Source organism: Canis lupus, chromosome 3 (genome assembly GCF_003254725.2).
Source record: "Canis lupus dingo isolate Sandy chromosome 3, ASM325472v2, whole genome shotgun sequence".
NCBI lineage: Eukaryota > Metazoa > Chordata > Mammalia > Carnivora > Canidae > Canis > Canis lupus.
The window spans coordinates 5,093,306-5,110,372 of NC_064245.1; the positions used below are offsets into that span (position 1 = coordinate 5,093,306).

At 35.9% G+C, this 17,067-nt stretch overlaps 1 long non-coding RNA gene and 1 other non-coding gene across 6 annotated transcripts in view; one reads left to right on the forward strand and one right to left on the reverse strand.

Annotated features, from left to right (window-relative positions):
- LOC112653348 (uncharacterized) overlaps positions 1–17,067 on the reverse strand; it is a 41,057-nt gene that overhangs the window by 17,056 nt on the left and 6,934 nt on the right. For 4 of the 5 annotated variants that reach the window (XR_004814338.2, XR_003132098.3, XR_004814339.2 and 1 more), the window contains exon 3: positions 3,839–3,919. This is a non-coding gene — a long non-coding RNA (uncharacterized LOC112653348). Of the gene's footprint in view, positions 1–3,838; positions 3,920–7,264; positions 7,413–17,067 lie in introns of all 5 variants that reach the window. The other variant, XR_004814340.2, reaches the window with a different exon arrangement.
- Positions 11,472–11,611, forward strand: LOC112654230 (U4 spliceosomal RNA). The gene has a single exon (XR_003132885.1). It is a non-coding gene; the product is annotated as a U4 spliceosomal RNA (small nuclear RNA).

The window sequence follows — 17,067 nt, forward strand, 5'->3', positions numbered from 1 at the left end:
GATCTTGATATAGCATTCTTTCAGGAGACGGACTGGTAAAAAGCATCACCACACTAATGCCAGAAAGAAATCTTCTACAGGAAGAATGCCTCTGGTCACAAGCTGATGCATAGGTATCTTTAGCTTGTACTTTCCACTAATATAAGTTACGTTTATTTAATGATTAATAAAGCACTTCCAGAATGCTTTTCCTATGTTAACTTAAGTTAATCTTCACAGTAACTCTATGAGGTAGAAATATTAATATACAAAGACGAGGAAACCAAAGCATAACAATGGTCACAGAGATAGTGAGTGTGCAGCCATCATTTAAACTCAGGCAACGTGGCACCAGGGCTTAGGTCATCAAATACCTCCTATATAGCATCTGAAATTGGGTTCTGATGTCAATGAACCATAGTCCAAGAAAAGCCACTGCCATCCACCTCTTTCATTCTTAGAGAAACTGCTTAGTGTTTGAGGGTTCAATGATGGCTGGCAGGGGTTAGTTTTTCTACCACTATTTCCCTGTTTGCCTTTTAGAGCTGTGATAAGTAGACTTGCTTTTTAAGATACAGGTTCTAAGAGAGTTAGTTTGACTTGCCCATATATATGTTTGGGTAGAACTCAGATCGTTTTGTTTTGTTTTCTGTATCCCAGTTTTTAAAAATAAGCCTAAGGATCACATAATAGCATTGTCATTTCCTCATTGGTTCACCTCACTTGTAGGTTTTAATTTACATTATTTATATAATAAATATATGTACCCCTGTATTCCAACTAGATATTAAACTTTTTGTCTTCTATTATAACTGTGTAATATTACAAAGATAATCATTTCTAATCCTTTGTATCTATAAATAAGAAACTTAAGTCCAGAAGGCCTATATAATTTGTATGTGGCCCATAGTTATTCAGTGACCAAATCAGGATACAACTCATCAGGGCAGACTCTAGGTTAGTTCTCTTTTAACTATAAAATACAGGTGCTGGCAAAAACACTTAAAACTATAAAAAAATAAAGATAAGCTTCACTTATTTAGGCAACATAACTTTGAAATTCAGCTTAAGAGAGAATTGATAAGAAAAAAGTCATATTCTAAACAATTTGAGTAAAAATTAATATGCTATATTAAAATGTATCTAGTATTAATACTGTCATCAGAGAAAATGTATTAATGACACAATTCGTGAAGCTTACGCCAGCAAGAGAAAACACTTTGGTTCATCATCTGATCACGTTCTTAGAGTGTGGATACAATACTCAGTACACATTTGTTTTACAGTTGATGTTTGTTTGAACTATCTGCTCTGATTACTCACACGTTGGCAGGAAAACCATTCATACATAAGAATTAGAATGTGTTTTAGATTCAGACAAACCTTGATTAGAATGTTGGCCATTTCGTGTAATTTGTGTGACCTTGGCCAAATTACTTAAATAAGGACTCAATTTCTTTGTCTTTGAAGTGGAGATAATATTGTACATGATAGTTGCTCTCAGTTAAATATATATTCTGCTTAACACTCTCTGACACATAGTACATAATTTAATAAAAACATTTTATTATCTTTGTTGTTGGTATTAAGTGCTCAATAAACAAATGTACTGCAAGTTTTTCTCAGGATTGTACTAGAGAATTTAAATCAGCAGGCAAGTACTTTTTCCTTTTAGTTGTATACATAGTCTTTTGGGGGAGAAGGCTGTGAAGAAAGTGGGAGTTAGTGTAAAGAATCCTAAGTAAGTAGTTAAAGCTAGACATTTGAAATATGCTCTGGGAAGGTACAAGACTAGAAAATGTGTAAGTTTTCATTCAAGGTGTTACAAAGTAAGTTTATGTAGGAAAATAAAAAATACTACAAGAAAAACTGCTAACAAGTAAGATTTCTAAAAAACTTTCAAAATAAGTGCTAAGCGAAGCTGTAAGCAGGATAATCAGATCTGAAGGTAGATCACTTAGAATGGTTTTATGCAGAAGTGATTTGTGAGCAAGCTGTAAGCAAAGATGCAATGAGTAGAGAAGAATGGAATGGACTTTCCAAATGTAAAAAAAGGGCTTTTGAGGACACTTAAAATTGTGAGCTGACAAATTCAAATTGTGCTGACAAATTTATGGATAACTATAAACATTTTTCTTTGGCTGAAACAGAAATTCTTGCCTAGGAGTTAGAAAAGCATGACCAATGGTTAAAAACAAAAATCTGCTATTCATTTCTCAATCATAAGAAATAGTGGACGAACACACAGTACTAGGATATGTAATGTCTTTAAGATTTTAGGCAGAGATGCCACTGATAGAAATAGTAACATAATTCCAATGTTGCATTAATTACATATTTTATTTATTTTAGACAGAGATAAATAGCATCATCAGAGGGAGGAGCAAAGGGAAGAGAATCCCAAGCAGATTCTGTGCTCAGCGTGGAGCTCAATCTCATTACTCTTGAGTTCAATCAGCGAAATCAAGAGTCCAGTGCTCAACAAATTGAGCTGCTGAGGTGCTCCCCAATATTGCATTATATAAAAGATAATTTCACTTAGGGAATATGTGATAGTCTTGAATCAGATCCACCATTCAGTTGTTAACTTTTGTTAACTGTGCTAGTAGCTAAGATGATTTTGGTGGTCAGAGTTGGCTTCTTCTTTGCCTGTGATGCTTCCTTTTGCATGCCGTAAATGATGGTTTTGGTTTTACGTTTCATACCAAAGGTGTATTATGTCTTAGCTTATAAATTCACTAGGTGGTCCAATTCATAAGAAGCAAAAGCAAGTTCTTGTTTGTACAACTCTAATTTCACTTCTGAAGTAATTTTATAATGACAGGTTGTCATTCATACAAGGTAAAAATTTTAGAAGCCCATAAACCATTGATTCACTGATGAGTATTTCCCAGTTTATCCTGAGAGGTAAAATACATAGAGTGACTTTTAAATTAATCACAATACGTAAGATGTAGAGTTACCTATTTAAGGATATCTATAATTCCCCTGTAAGGAATGTCTCTAGTAGTTAGCCTGACTGCTGTGAGCAGTGCTATCTTAACTACTATGTTCATATGTTTGTCCCTGCCACTGTAAGACATGGCTGAGCACAGTTTAGGCAGACTTTCATCCTTCTCTGTCTTACTCCACAATCTAAATATGCACTGAACTTATTTCAAAAGCAATCATTTGGTAGAAATTTTAATTTGCACAATAGGCAAAAGTTGTGTCAGTGACCAGATTCCATTGTATATACTGGGCAAACACTTTCTTTTGAAACAGAAAATATGAAAATGTTTTTCCAATAAAAATTTCTTTTAGAATTGCTTTTATTGAGTTAAGATAATTTAAGCCTATTTAAGCCTACCATATAAGGCCTGCTGAATATATATATATATATATATATATATATATATATATATATATATTCATGCACTTCATAGAACAGTGTAATTGCAGATGGAGGCAATACAGTCCTGTGAATGTACAGACAGACAAGTGTTCAAATCTTGCATTTAAATGACATTTTCAGGACGGCTGGGTGGCTTAGCGGATTGAGCATCTGCCTTTGGCTCAGGGCATGATCCAGAGTCCCGGGTTCAAGTCCCACATCGGGCTCCCTGCATGGAGCCTGCTTCTCCCTCGCCTGTGTCTCTGCCTCTCTCTGTCTCATGAATAAATAAAATCTTTAAAAAAATAAATAAATGATATTTTCAGTACATGAATCTACATATGAATCTAGAATTATTTAAACTACCTAAACTGTTTTTCTCCTCCTCTGTAAAATGGAGACCAATAGAAATGCAACTTGATTTAAAGTTTTCCATATGATAGCTATTGTCATCATCATCACCAATATTATTATTGTATATGTTACCTATATCCTTCATTATTCTGCAGCATCTTGTATGCAGCTCTAGTTTAATTCTTATCATATTGCTATGTCTGTTTCTTCTCTCTGAAATAAATACAGAACATAATGTAGATGCATTGGGAAATTTGCTAATTGAATAAAAGATGTGAGGTAATATAAATCTATCTCTATATTATATGTATGTATATATATAAATCATACATATACATATATATGTATATATATGTATGTGTATATATATATAAATCAAGTAGTGAATATGTCTTCTTACATTGACTATAAAGGTGCAAACATAAACAAAAACTTTTTATAACTGAATATATACTCTTATTTAAAAGAACTCTAAAACTGGTAGGCTAATAACAAATAGTATTTAGGTTTAGTGCTGCCAAATTGTTATATTCTCATTAACTATGTTTAGCATCATATGTAAAATGATTCACTGTGCTTTGCTAACTTTAAGCATTTTAAAACATGATAAAATTTGCTTTTTTTTTAAAGTAGTCAGTACCGATGCATATGTATAGACAGCTGAATAAAGTAGAGAGAAAATCACTGAAGTAAGAATGACTTGGATTCAAATCAAATTTTCTAACCTTGACATATAAGGGAATGAACATGAAGTACAGAAGAAAGGAATAATAAGAAACAATAAGGGAAGGTTGATGCAAGTACATGAATTGGGAAAAGGAAACAAAAATGGGAGGAAAAAATTAACAAGGGAGATCAAGTTCAGGTGGGATTGAATTTAAGATATGGGCAGTGAAATTGTAGGAAAAACAGTGAAAATAAGAGAAGATATATTTTTCTCATTTTATACAAAACCACTGTAGGCAACTAGCCTTTGTAAAGAGGGATACAAAATTCAAATCCAAGAGGAAATCAATTTATGCTGTTTTTGTCCCTTCTGGGAAACTGACAGTGAGATACAAGAGAATGACATTTGGAATTTTTGTGTGAAACAGTAGGTTTGGGAGTAGTTGGTTCTTTTTTTGGCAGAGATATTAGTCTTTGAATATAGCAAAAGAGGTCCAGACACTGCATGAGAGTAAGGAAATTGAAGGAAGAGGAAGAAATCCTGAGGTGGGAGGTGAGGAGGCAGTAGAGCCATGTGTTCATGTAAACACCCTCTATTGCACTGATGCAGAGATTATATATGTCTACCCTTGTGTGAAGGATGCTTTGAGGGGAAACTCAGGAGATAGGAGCTGAGTTCCACATTTAGGATAATTCAGTAGAGTATCAGACCAGCAAGGTAAGGACTGTGTGATGGTCCATAAATGATCAAATATAACCAGCAGTGATTATTAAAAACACTAGTCCACCACAGATGAGATAGACTTTCAGCCAATCATACTGAACGAATCTAAAAAGACAGCAGGGTTGACATCCAGCTTAAAGGGGTTGGTGGTTAAGTACACATAGTAAGACTCACATGGTGTGAGTCAGCTGTTTCTAGAGATGAATTAGTTATTCAAACAAAGGAAAGCTGATTTCTTAGAAGAGCATCCTAATTTTGTTTTTCGCCATATGGTAATAGTTGTGAGTAACGTAGTTAACCTCTCCAAATTTTTAACCAGTTCATCTTTTCTAATCCCCTTTTGCTCAAGAACCTGGCTTTAGCCACTGCAAGAAGATAGTGAGGTGACTTCCTCCTGCCCTATGCAAAGTGTCAGCAGAGACTCAGCAAATAGTGGTTACTTCAATCTCTCAGGGAATTGGGCTCACAAGGGAATTTTGTTTTCAGAGACAATTCAGCTTGTATATATTTTTCTAAATGGCTGTACTAATGGACAGAAGCTTCCAGTGTAATTGATTTTGTTTGTTTAGATTTATTTATTTATTTTAGAGAGTACAAAAGAGAGGGAGAGAGCATGGGTGGGAGGGGTAGAGGGAGAAAGAGAGAGAATCTTAAGCAGACTCCCTGCTGAGTGTGCAGCCTGATGGGGAGCTCAATCCAATGACCCTGAGATCACCCCCCTGAGCTGAAACCAAGAGTCAGATGCTTAACTGCAAAAAACAGGTGCCACTATTGTATTTGAGTTCGGAATTTCATGTGACCTTATGCCTGTAGATGGTATTTGGGGGTACATTCTGTCCTAGATATGTGTACCTGCTTTTTGTTCTTAAAACAAATTGGACATAGTGGCAGGAAATTCCTCTATAAATCAGTATTCACCTCCAACGGACAAAACCTGAATGATGATATAATCATTTTTCTAAAACCTTAATAACCTTTAAAACTCTTGCCACTGGCTGTCCAGAAATTCTCATGTGAGCCAATTTAAATGAGATTATGGTTAATATGTCTCCATTTTTAACAAGAAACATTTTATTGGAGTATATCATGTATACCGAAAATGCACAGATCCCAATTATCACAAAGTGAAGTGACTCACTTCTCTTTCTCTATATATGTCAGTATGTATCTGGTATATAAAACCATTCTTTCTTGCCGAATACAATAAAAATATAATTATGTATTTTCTCCCAGAAACAATTAAAATGTATTTGGTGTGGGAAATTAAGTTTTTTTTTCCTTGCCTCTTGATGAACTGGGAACGCTGGCTAAGACTCTCCACATTCTTATCTGTTTATTCTTTGGTATTAAAATACCTTCAGTCATTTTTAATGGTAAATACAGTTTTAATTTAGTGGTTCTAACTTTATAGTCCTAGAAAATAATCAAAACTGTGAACTAGCTTTAGCATTTGAATTTTTTCCTTTCCTCATGGCCAGGGACACCATGGGGAGAGTGCCTCCCTGTTTTTCTTTTTTCTGCATTTAGTATATCCTTCTCTGTACTGCTCTGTAACTGCTTGTTCTCACCTTATGAGATCATCAGGTTTAAGGCTCAGGGTAGGAGAAGTGGAGAGGGGAGGGTATGGTCTTCCTAGCAGCAGGTATATGTGATTTCTGACTTAGTCTTCCATGGTATTTCCTGGGTCCTTTAGGGTGCCCTCTCATCCGCCCACTCCTGCCACAACTCTGCATAGCTGGGATGCATGTCTTCCAGGTGAGTATTCTTTCTGCAGCCCTAGTTTTTCCTGCAATCCATATGCCGCAGAACCTTGGGCTTTCAAGGGAAGTCTCTACAATGGCCTTAGGCTCTCTTTCCCGTACATTCTTACACCCGAGTTGGGAGGGTTTACTTCCCAAATAGCCTCTCCCTGCCTAGCTGCCTCAGGGCAGTAACCATGTCCATGGTTCTTGTCATCCTTTTGGAGTGTTCCACACAGCAGCTCAGGGTGCTCTCGTAAACACTGGGGATGACTCTCAAGCTACCTGATGAACCTCGTCAGAGCTCCTGTGAGTGGACGTGAGGCAATGGCAGGGGATTGGGAATCACAGCATAGGAGATACACTTTTCAAAAGGGAAAGAGCAAAACCAAACCAAACTCTTTCCACAAACTCTCTTTTTTATTCTACCTTCTATCTCTGTCAGGAGTCCCAGTAAGAAAGGTCTTCCTCCCATAAAACAATTCGCAGATGCTTATTTTGAAAGTTTTCATTTTGTTCTGTCATCTTACTTGCTTGAAACCTCTATTGTATCATGAGTCCTTGATGTATTATTATTCTGTGGAACAGATATGAATGTGTATAACAGTGATAAATATGATTTTTATACAGTACCTATTCTTCTTTACTTCCCTAAATATATATTATGATCACTTCCTCTCTGTTAATAAATACTCTTCTTTCATAAAATTTTAATGGCTGTAGATTATTCCTTTCTATGAATGCACCATATTTTATATGAAATATTTCCTACTTTATACAAACTGCCTATGATTATTTCTCCCCAATTTTTACTACTGTTAACAAAGTACTACTAACATAAACTCTTCATGGAAACATTCATATTTATTTCCTTAGGATAAATTCTTAGAAAGAATTGCTGAGTCAAATGTATGCACATTTTTAAGAGTTTTAGTATATATTGCCAAATTGTCCTCTGAAAAGTTTGTCTCAGCAGCAGTGTATAAAAGTTCCTGTCTAATTTACACTTGGCAATAATGCATATGTAATTTCTTTAGTCTTTCTCAGTTGATGAATAAAAATTAAATCTCACTGAGAATTCATTTTTATTACTGGTGAGTTTCAAACTATGTATGTGTATATATACATGCATTAGACACTTTTATTTGATAGAAAATTGCTCATTTCTTTACCCATTTTTATTGGCACATTAATTTTTTATTTATTTCCGTTTAAATATTAAGGACATCAAGACTTTGGCTTACCCTATCAGTCAGAATCCAGTCAAAAACAGAAACCACTTTGGCTATTTCAGAGAATTTAATACACGAAATAGGGTATAAAGTTTTGGAACCTCTGAAGGAACCAAAAAGAGAAGGGAATGTTAGAGGAATTAGAAGGATGATAGGATATTACCCTGAGATGAGAAAGCCATGAATGCCCCTGAGCAGGAGCCATGAGCCTGCACCTGCTGCTGTGTGGTTGTAGGTACAGCTGCAGCAGCTCCAGTTCCAAAGTGGCACTGACACTGCTGGGGAGAGACCTCAGAGAGGGAATTCTTATTTGGGCTGGTGCTTCCGCTTCCATGGCTGCTGGAGGCCATGATTATCTCCCTGTCACTAGCCCTAGTGCCAAGGCCACCAACTGCTGCCGCTTTCAGAGCCAGACAATGAACATGTATTTTCCTTCTCCCTACCTCTTAATATCAATTATCTATCTTTCACTGACAAAAAGTTAATAAAAAACCAGCTAGTTAAGGAGTCTAGGGAAAGCAGTTTAAGGTGTCTAGCTGTAGAGCCACAAGGCAGCATGTAGAATGCAATGACCAATGTGGGACCAAGAGACAAATGACAAATAATGTGTATAATGTTTATACATGATATTTTCCAGGTTGTCATTCACTTATCTTTTTGTACTATAATGTCTTGTGAACAAACAAAAGTTCTGAATTTTATTTATTAAAAATTTTTATCATTTTCTTCTGTTTTCTATCCTTGGTATTTTGATTAAATATATTCTATGTGTAATTACACAGGCAAGTATAAATACATAAATATATATATATATGTCCCCTAATATAAGCTTAAATATGCTTAAAAATTTACATTTAAGTTTTAATCCTTCTGACTTGATACTGTATGTAGAAAAAGCCAAAGGACTCCACCCCAAGTTTGCTAGAAGTCATACAGCAATTCGGCAGTGTGGTAGGATACAAAATCAATGCACAAAAATCAGTGGCATTTCTATACACTAACAATGAGACTGAAGAAAGAGAAATTAAGGAGTCAATCCCATTTACAATTGCACCCAAAAGCATAAGATACCTAGGAATAAACCTAACCAAAGAGGTAAAGGATCTATACCCTAAAAACTATAGAAAGCTTCTGAAAGAAATTAAGGAAGACACAGAGATGGAAAAACATTCCATGCTCGTGGATTGGAAGAATCAATACTGTGAAAATGTCTATGCTACCCAGGGCAATTTACATGTTTGATGCAATCCCTGTCAAAATACCAAGGACTTTCTTCACAGAGTTAGAACAAATAATCTCAAGATTTGTGTGGAATCAGAAAAGACCCCCAATAGCCAAGGAATATTAAAAAAGAAAACCAGACCCAGTGGGGATCACAATGCCAGATTTCAAGTTGTACTACAAAGCTGTGATCATCAAGACAGTGTGGTGGTACTGGTGCAAAAACAGACACATAGATCCATGGAACAGAACAGAGAATCCAGAAATGGGCCCTCAACTCTATGGTCAACTAATATTAAACAAAGGAGGAAAGACTATCCACTGGAAAAAGGACAGTATCTTCAATAAATGGTGCTGGGAAAATTGGACATCCACATGCAGAAGAATGAAACTGGACCATTCTCTTACACCAGACACAAAGATACACTCAAAATGGATGAAAGATCTAAATGTGAGACAAGAATCCATCCAAATCCTAGAGTAGAAAATAGGCAACACCCTTTTTAAACCTGGCCACAGCAACTTCTTGCAAGACACGTCTATGAAGGCAAGAGAAACAAAAGCAAAAATGAACTACTGGGACTTCATCAAGATAAAAAGCTTCTGCACAGTGAGGGAAACAGTCAACAAAACTAAAAGACAACCTACAGAATGGGAGAAGATATTCGCATATGACATATCAGATAAAGGGCTAGTATCCAAGATCTATAAAGAACTTAATTAAACTCAATAGCAAAGAAACAAACAATCCAATCATGAAATGGGCAGAAGACATGAACAGACATTTCTCCAAAGAAGACATACACATGGCCAACAAGCACATGAGAAAATGCTCCGCATCACGTGCCATCAGGGAAATACAAATCAAAAGCACAATGAGATCCCACCTTACCCCAGTGAGAATGGGGAAAATCAACAAGGTAGGAAACAACAGATGTTGGCAAGGATGTAGAGAAAGGGGAACCCTCTTGCACTGTTGGTGGGAATGTGAACTGGTGCAGCCACTCTGGAAAACTGTGTGGAGGTTCCTCAAGAAGTTAAAACTAGAGCTACCCTATGACCCAGCAATTGCACTACTGGGGATTTACCCCAATGATACTGATGTAGTGAAACACCAGGACATCTGCACCCCAATGTTCACAGCAGCAACATCCACAATAGCCAAACTGTGGAAGGAGCCTTGGTGTCCATCGAAAGATGAATGGATAGAGAAGCTGTGGTCTATGTATACAATGGAATATTCCTCAGCCATCAGAAACGACGAATACCCACCATTTGCTTCAACATGGATGGACCTGTTATACTGAATGAGGTAAGTCAATCAGAGAAGGACAATCATCATATGGTTTCAGTTATACAGGGAATATAAGGAATAATGACAGGATTATAAGGAAAGGAGGGAAAATGAGTGGGAAAAATTAGCTAGGGTGACAAAACATGAGAGACTCCTAACTCTGAAAATGAACAAGGGGTAGTGGAAGGGGAGGTGGGCAGGGGGAATGGGGTGACTGGGTGAGGGGAATGAGGAGGGCATTTGATGGGATGAGCACTGGGTATTATACTATATGTTGGCAAATTGAACTTCAATACAAAAATTATAAAAAAGTTTTAAACCCTCTACTTATTCTTCTTTCTATATTCCTTTTATTTTATTATTTCTTTCTGCAAGTGGTAAACTAATTGTTTAAACATTCTTTATTCAATAATTAAATCTTTCCCCAACAATTATAAATTCTACCTCCAGAAAACCGTCTAATTTGCTGGCTCTAATTTCTCTCTTACAATTCTTTTACCACCCTCTAACCAAGCTTTGGCTGATCTCTCAAGGCTGTTAATTTTTTATCATGAACACGAACCCTATTGACCTTACTAAATTCAAATTTCAATTCTCAGTTCTTGTCTTACCTGCTGCAACACCATTGTTTGAAACACTGATTACTCATTCTTCCTTCTCTTAGCTCACCAGCTGTACCTTCTCAGGCTCCTTGACTTGTTTCTTATCTCCTACACTTCCTTTTTTTTTTTTTTTTCCAGGACTTTTTTTTTTTTAATTTATTTTTTATTGGTGTTCAATTTACTAACATACAGAATAACCCCCAGTGCCCGTCACCCATTCACTCCCACCCCCCGCCCTTCTCCCCTTCCACCACCCCTAGTTCGTTTCCCAGAGTTAGCAGTCTTTATGCTTTGCGCAGTGGCAGTATCGTAGCCAATGAGGTTTATCCGAGGCGCGATTATTGCTAATTGAAAACTCTCCTACACTTCTTAATGTTTGAGTTTCCTAAAGCTCAGCTCTTAGAAGTCTTCTCTTCTGTTGCTACATTTACTTCCTTGATGACTTTGTTCAGTCTCTGGTTTAAATACATTTACATAGAGATTTATATTTACATTTCAAACTTTCCCCTACATTTCAAAATTATATATGCATATACCTATTTGACATTATCATTTGCATATCTAAAGAACATCTCAAGTATAACAAAGTAAAACCAATACCTTATCTTTGGTCCTAAATAGGCTTTTGCTATAATCCTTCTAATCTCTATAAATAGTAATTACATCGAGTTGCTTAGGACTAATGCCTTGGACTCATCTTAGCTTCTCTAACTTCTCTGAGAGCCCACATCTAGTCAATAATAATACACCATCAGTTTTCTACCCAAAATTTATCAAAAATTCACCAGTTCACTGCTATCATCCTAGTCAAAACCACCTGCACCTTTTATTTGGATTATTTCAAAGGCCTCTTAATTGGTCTCCCTGATCTCACTATTTTTCCTCTACATTCAATTCTCAGCACAATAACCAAATCATTGCTTTTAATATACAGATTGAACCATGTACTGCCTTCTAAAAGTAGCTTATTCCAAGGAAAATCTCTAGAATCCTTATGATATTCCTCAAGAACATTCACCGTGTCACCACACTGGTCTCACAGCCAAACATACTGGCTTTCACTTTTTTTTTTAGTCACAATGGTCCACTTGCCTGTCTTCAAATCTGCCAAACATACTCCTTTCAGAGACTTGCACTTTCCTTTGGTATGGAATGATCTTTCCCCACACATTCCTATTGTTCACTCCCTCAACCTATTGCTATTCCTATTGCTTTCCCCCATCCCATTCCTATTGCTCATTCCTATTGCTCAGTCCCCCATCTTTCTCAGTCTTTCTCATAATTTGCTAACTGAAAGGCCTTTTTGATCATTCTATTTAAAAATGTTACCCCTTGGGACGCCTGGGTGGCTCAGGGGTTGAGTGCCTGCCTTGGGCTCAGGGTGTGATCCTAGGGTCCCTGGATCAAGTCCCGCATCAGGCTCCCCACAGGGAACCTGCTTCTCCCTCTGCCTATGTCTCTCACTCTAAATAAATAAAATCTTAAAAAAATAATAATAATTTTAGTCTTACAGGACATTGTAAAGATAGTGTGCAGGGTTCCTAACACCTCACACACAGTTTACCTGTTATTAACATCTTACATTAGTACATTAATTTTGTTACAGTTAATGAATTATGTTTTATATATTATTAATTGAAGGCTACATTTTATTCAGATAGTCTTTATCTAATGTCTTTTTTTTTTTTTAATCCGAGAATTCCTCCAGGATACCACATTACATTTAGTCATCTTGTTCCATTAGGCTCTTCTTGGCTATAAAAGTTACTCAGACCCTTTTGCTTTTGATGACTATAGCAGACTGAATGTTTATGTCCTTGCAGAATTTATACGTTGAAATTCTATCCCCCCATGTGATAGTATGAGGAGGTGGGACCTACTGGAGGTGACAAAGTCTTAAGGGTACAGTCCTCAGAATGAGATTAGTGTCCTCATGAATGAGATCTTAGAGAGATCCCTCAATCCTTCTGCTTCTGAAAAGACAGTGGTCTATGAGCCAACGCTTGAGCTTCCCATGCCCAGATCTACTGGCATCTTGATCTTGTACTTCCCAGCCTCCAGAACTGTGAGAGATTGCTGTTGTTTATATACTATCTAGTACATGGCATTTCTGTTACAGCAGCCAGGAGAGACTAAGACAACAAACTTGACAGTTTTGAGAGGTACTAGTCAGATATTTTGTAAATTTCATCTTTATTGAAAATTTTCTGATTTTTTTTCCCAAGATTAAACTGGTTATAGGTTTTGGAAGGAATGCCCCATCAAGGGAACAAATTATCAATATGACTTTTCACTCTGTTAATAAGCTTGATCACCTGGCTCAGGTCAGGTAGTGTTTGTCAGGCTTCTCCAATGTAAGGAAACTTTTTTTCCCTCTTTCAATACTATATCCATTGGAATAAAATCACTCTATGAAATTCATTTAAGAAGTAAAGAGTTATACTTATTCCACGTACTTGAGGGTGGAGCACAAAATTCTTCTGCATGGGAAATTTCCTTATTCTCTCCCATTTATTTATTCACTTATCTATATAAATATTAATGTATGCATATTTATTTTATACTAATTTATTCTGTTGCTCAAATTGTATTTAGGGCCATTGGAAGCTCTTCTATTGGTTCCTGCTTCCTTTTGATAGATGACACATACATGTTTTTATTCTTATTTTTTTGAGCACTAGTTTTCTGACACTGAAAGATGTTCTGGGCTCATCTTCTATATTCCTGCCTTACTCCTGGAACAGTCATTTAGTTCCTTCAATCCAATAATGGTTTTTAAACCAAGATCTGGGCACTTGGACTCAAGTATCCTTTATTCCTTCATTTATCAATAATTTCTTGTGTACTTTTGCCTAAACATCCTAGATGGATGTTAACATTATTAACTCAAATTAAAAAAAATCTATTAAAGTTTTCATTGATAATTACATATAATATGTATATATCGACTTGACTTACATTAATGTATTTATAATGCTGAGTAATTTCCTTCAGGACAAAATTTGTCTCTATTTACTAAAGTCTTCTTCGCTGTCCTTCAAAAACTTTACTATTCACTCGGATTTTTCCTTGTTAAGTTTTTTCTCATTCAAAAAAATTGTATTGCTATTGTGAATGGGTTCTTTTGTTCCATTTATGTAACTGGTCATTGTTATTATATTTATGAATATAATAAAATGAAACATATAACAAATGAAACTTTGCTAAACTTATATATTCTAGTATCCTTTTAGGTTATTCTTTGAATAAAGAATGATAATGTTGTAAACTCTTTTAGCTTTAATCTTCTGCTTTCTAATACTTATATTATCATTTCTTTATGGTGATAAAACTTCCAAGAAATATTCAATATAATACTGAGATTCTTTTCTTCTTATTTGTGTTTAAAATTCACTAAAAATAAGATACTAAAATGAAAGCATGGGCGGGGGGTGGGAGTGAATGGGTGACGGGCACTGGGTATTATTCTGTATGTTAGTAAATTGAACACCAATAAAAAAAAATAAAATAAAATAAAAAAAAATAAAATAAAATAAAATGAAAGCATGCTCTGATTTGGTAATAGAATCTTGTCAGTCTATGGTAAAAAAAAAAAAAAAAGACTTACGCAGTGATGGACACTTCAGATGTAAATCTGATAATATGTTAGCAATTTTAAGAAATCACCTAGAAGAGGAAATGTCAAAATGCCATAGGACCTATTTCAGGTAAACTGATACCACAAAAACTTTATCATAGTCATTACAATTCTAAACCACACATCAGTTTTCATCAGGACACTACAAATGTACCTATACGTTCTCTCTATTTAAACCTGTATATAATAATTGGGTTTATAACTTTCTCTTTAACATAAAAGGTACCTATTCTTTTCAATGTGGAAATCATAAAATATAGTAATAAAGATAAAACAAGGTATGGGACAAGTTTACTAGAGATTTAAAATGAAATCATATCATTGTTGATATTTTTTTCCCTAAAAATAGTTAAAGTGCATACCTGCTTAAAATAATTTTAAATTTGTTTTCCTTTACTTTGCTATTAGTAGATACATTTCTCCAAAAAAGATTACTAAATATTTTGCTCTTATTTTAAAAATGCATTTGTAGGGCATCAGGAAGGCTTGGTCCATTAAGCATCTGTGTTCAGCTCAGGTCATGATTCCAGAGTCCTGGGATTGAGCCCCACATCAGGCTCCTTGCTCAGCAGAAAGTCTGCTTCTGCTTCTCCTTCTGCCTCTGCTCCTTCCCCTAGCTCACTCTCTCTCTCTCTCTAAAATAAATAAATAAAATCTTTAAAAAATAAAAAAATATAAAAGCTCATTTGTATTCTTTGTTTGTTTTTCCTTAAAACAGAGGCAATTAAAGGCCTGATGACCCCAGAGATTATGATGGAAGACGTCTATTTTTTCCAGAGGTATTAGAGTTCCTAATGGTTTAACCTGCAGAAATATGGACAGTATAAATAATATACACTGTAATGAAAGCTAATAGTTACTGCTGACTTGCTCATTATGATACTGAATAATAATCCTTGGTTTGTAATTATCACCTGACAAAAGGAGAATTTACCAATTAAGATTAGTTTTTTTTTTTTTTTTAAGATTTTATTTATTTACTCATGAGAGGCAAACAGAGAGAGAGAGGCAGAGACACAGTCAGAGGAAAAAGCAAGATCCATGCAGGGAGCCCAATGTGGGATTGATCCTGGGACTCCAGGATCACGCCCTAGGCCGAAGGCAGGCGCTAAACCGCTGAGCCACCCAGGCATCCCAATATTAGTTTGTGCTTAATGTCAATGTTGAATCTTGGAGAAGAATCTAAAGTAGGAGTGGAAAGGATTTTTTTCTGAGTTGTTCATTTTTTTGACAATATAGACTTATCAAAATTAAGTACTATTTCACTCAACAAAGTACAACATCCGTTCATGATAAAAACCTTCAACAAACAAAGTAGGTTTAGAGGGAACATACCTCATATAATAACAACTATATATGAAAAATCCACAGCTAATATCAGCCTCAGTGGGGAAAAAACTAAGAGCTTTTACTCTATGGTCAGGAACAAGACAGGGATGTCCACTCTCATCATTGTTATTAAATATATTACTGGAAGTACTAGATGCTGCAATCAAACAATGACAACAACAAAATAAAAGGCATCTAAATAAACAAAAAATATGAAACTTTCATTCTTTGCAAATGACATAAAAATCTATATGGAAAACCCTAAAGGCACCACCAAAAAACTGTTAGAACTGATACACAAATTCAGTAAAATTCAAATGATACAAAATCAACATGTAGAAATGTATTTCTTTTTTTTTTTTTTTTTTTTTTTTTTTTTAATATTTTTATTTATTTATGATAGTCACAGAGAGAGAGAGAGAGAGAGAGAGGCAGAGACACAGGCAGAGGGAGAAGCAGGCTCCATGCACCGGGAGCCTGACGTGGGACTCGATCCCGGGTCTCCAGGATCGCGCCCTGGGCCAAAGGCAGGCGCTAAACCGCTGCGCCACCCAGGGATCCCCTAGAAATGTATTTCTATACATCAATAATAAAGCAGCAGAAAGAGAAATTAAGGAATTAATCCCATTTACAAATGCACCAAAAAGAATAAGATACCTAGGAATAAACATAACCAAAGAGGGGAAAGATCTAAATGTGAGACCTGAAACCAAGGGACTTAGAGAAGAATACTATACCCTCTTTAATACTGGCCATAGCAACTTCTTAATAGGTAAGTCTCCAGAGGTAACTTTAATACTGGCCATAGGGATCCCTGGGTGGCGCAGCGGTTTGGCGCCTGCCTTTGGCCCAGGGCGTGATCCTGGAGACCCGGGATCGGGTCCCAGGTCGGGCTCCCGGTACATGGAGCCTGCTTC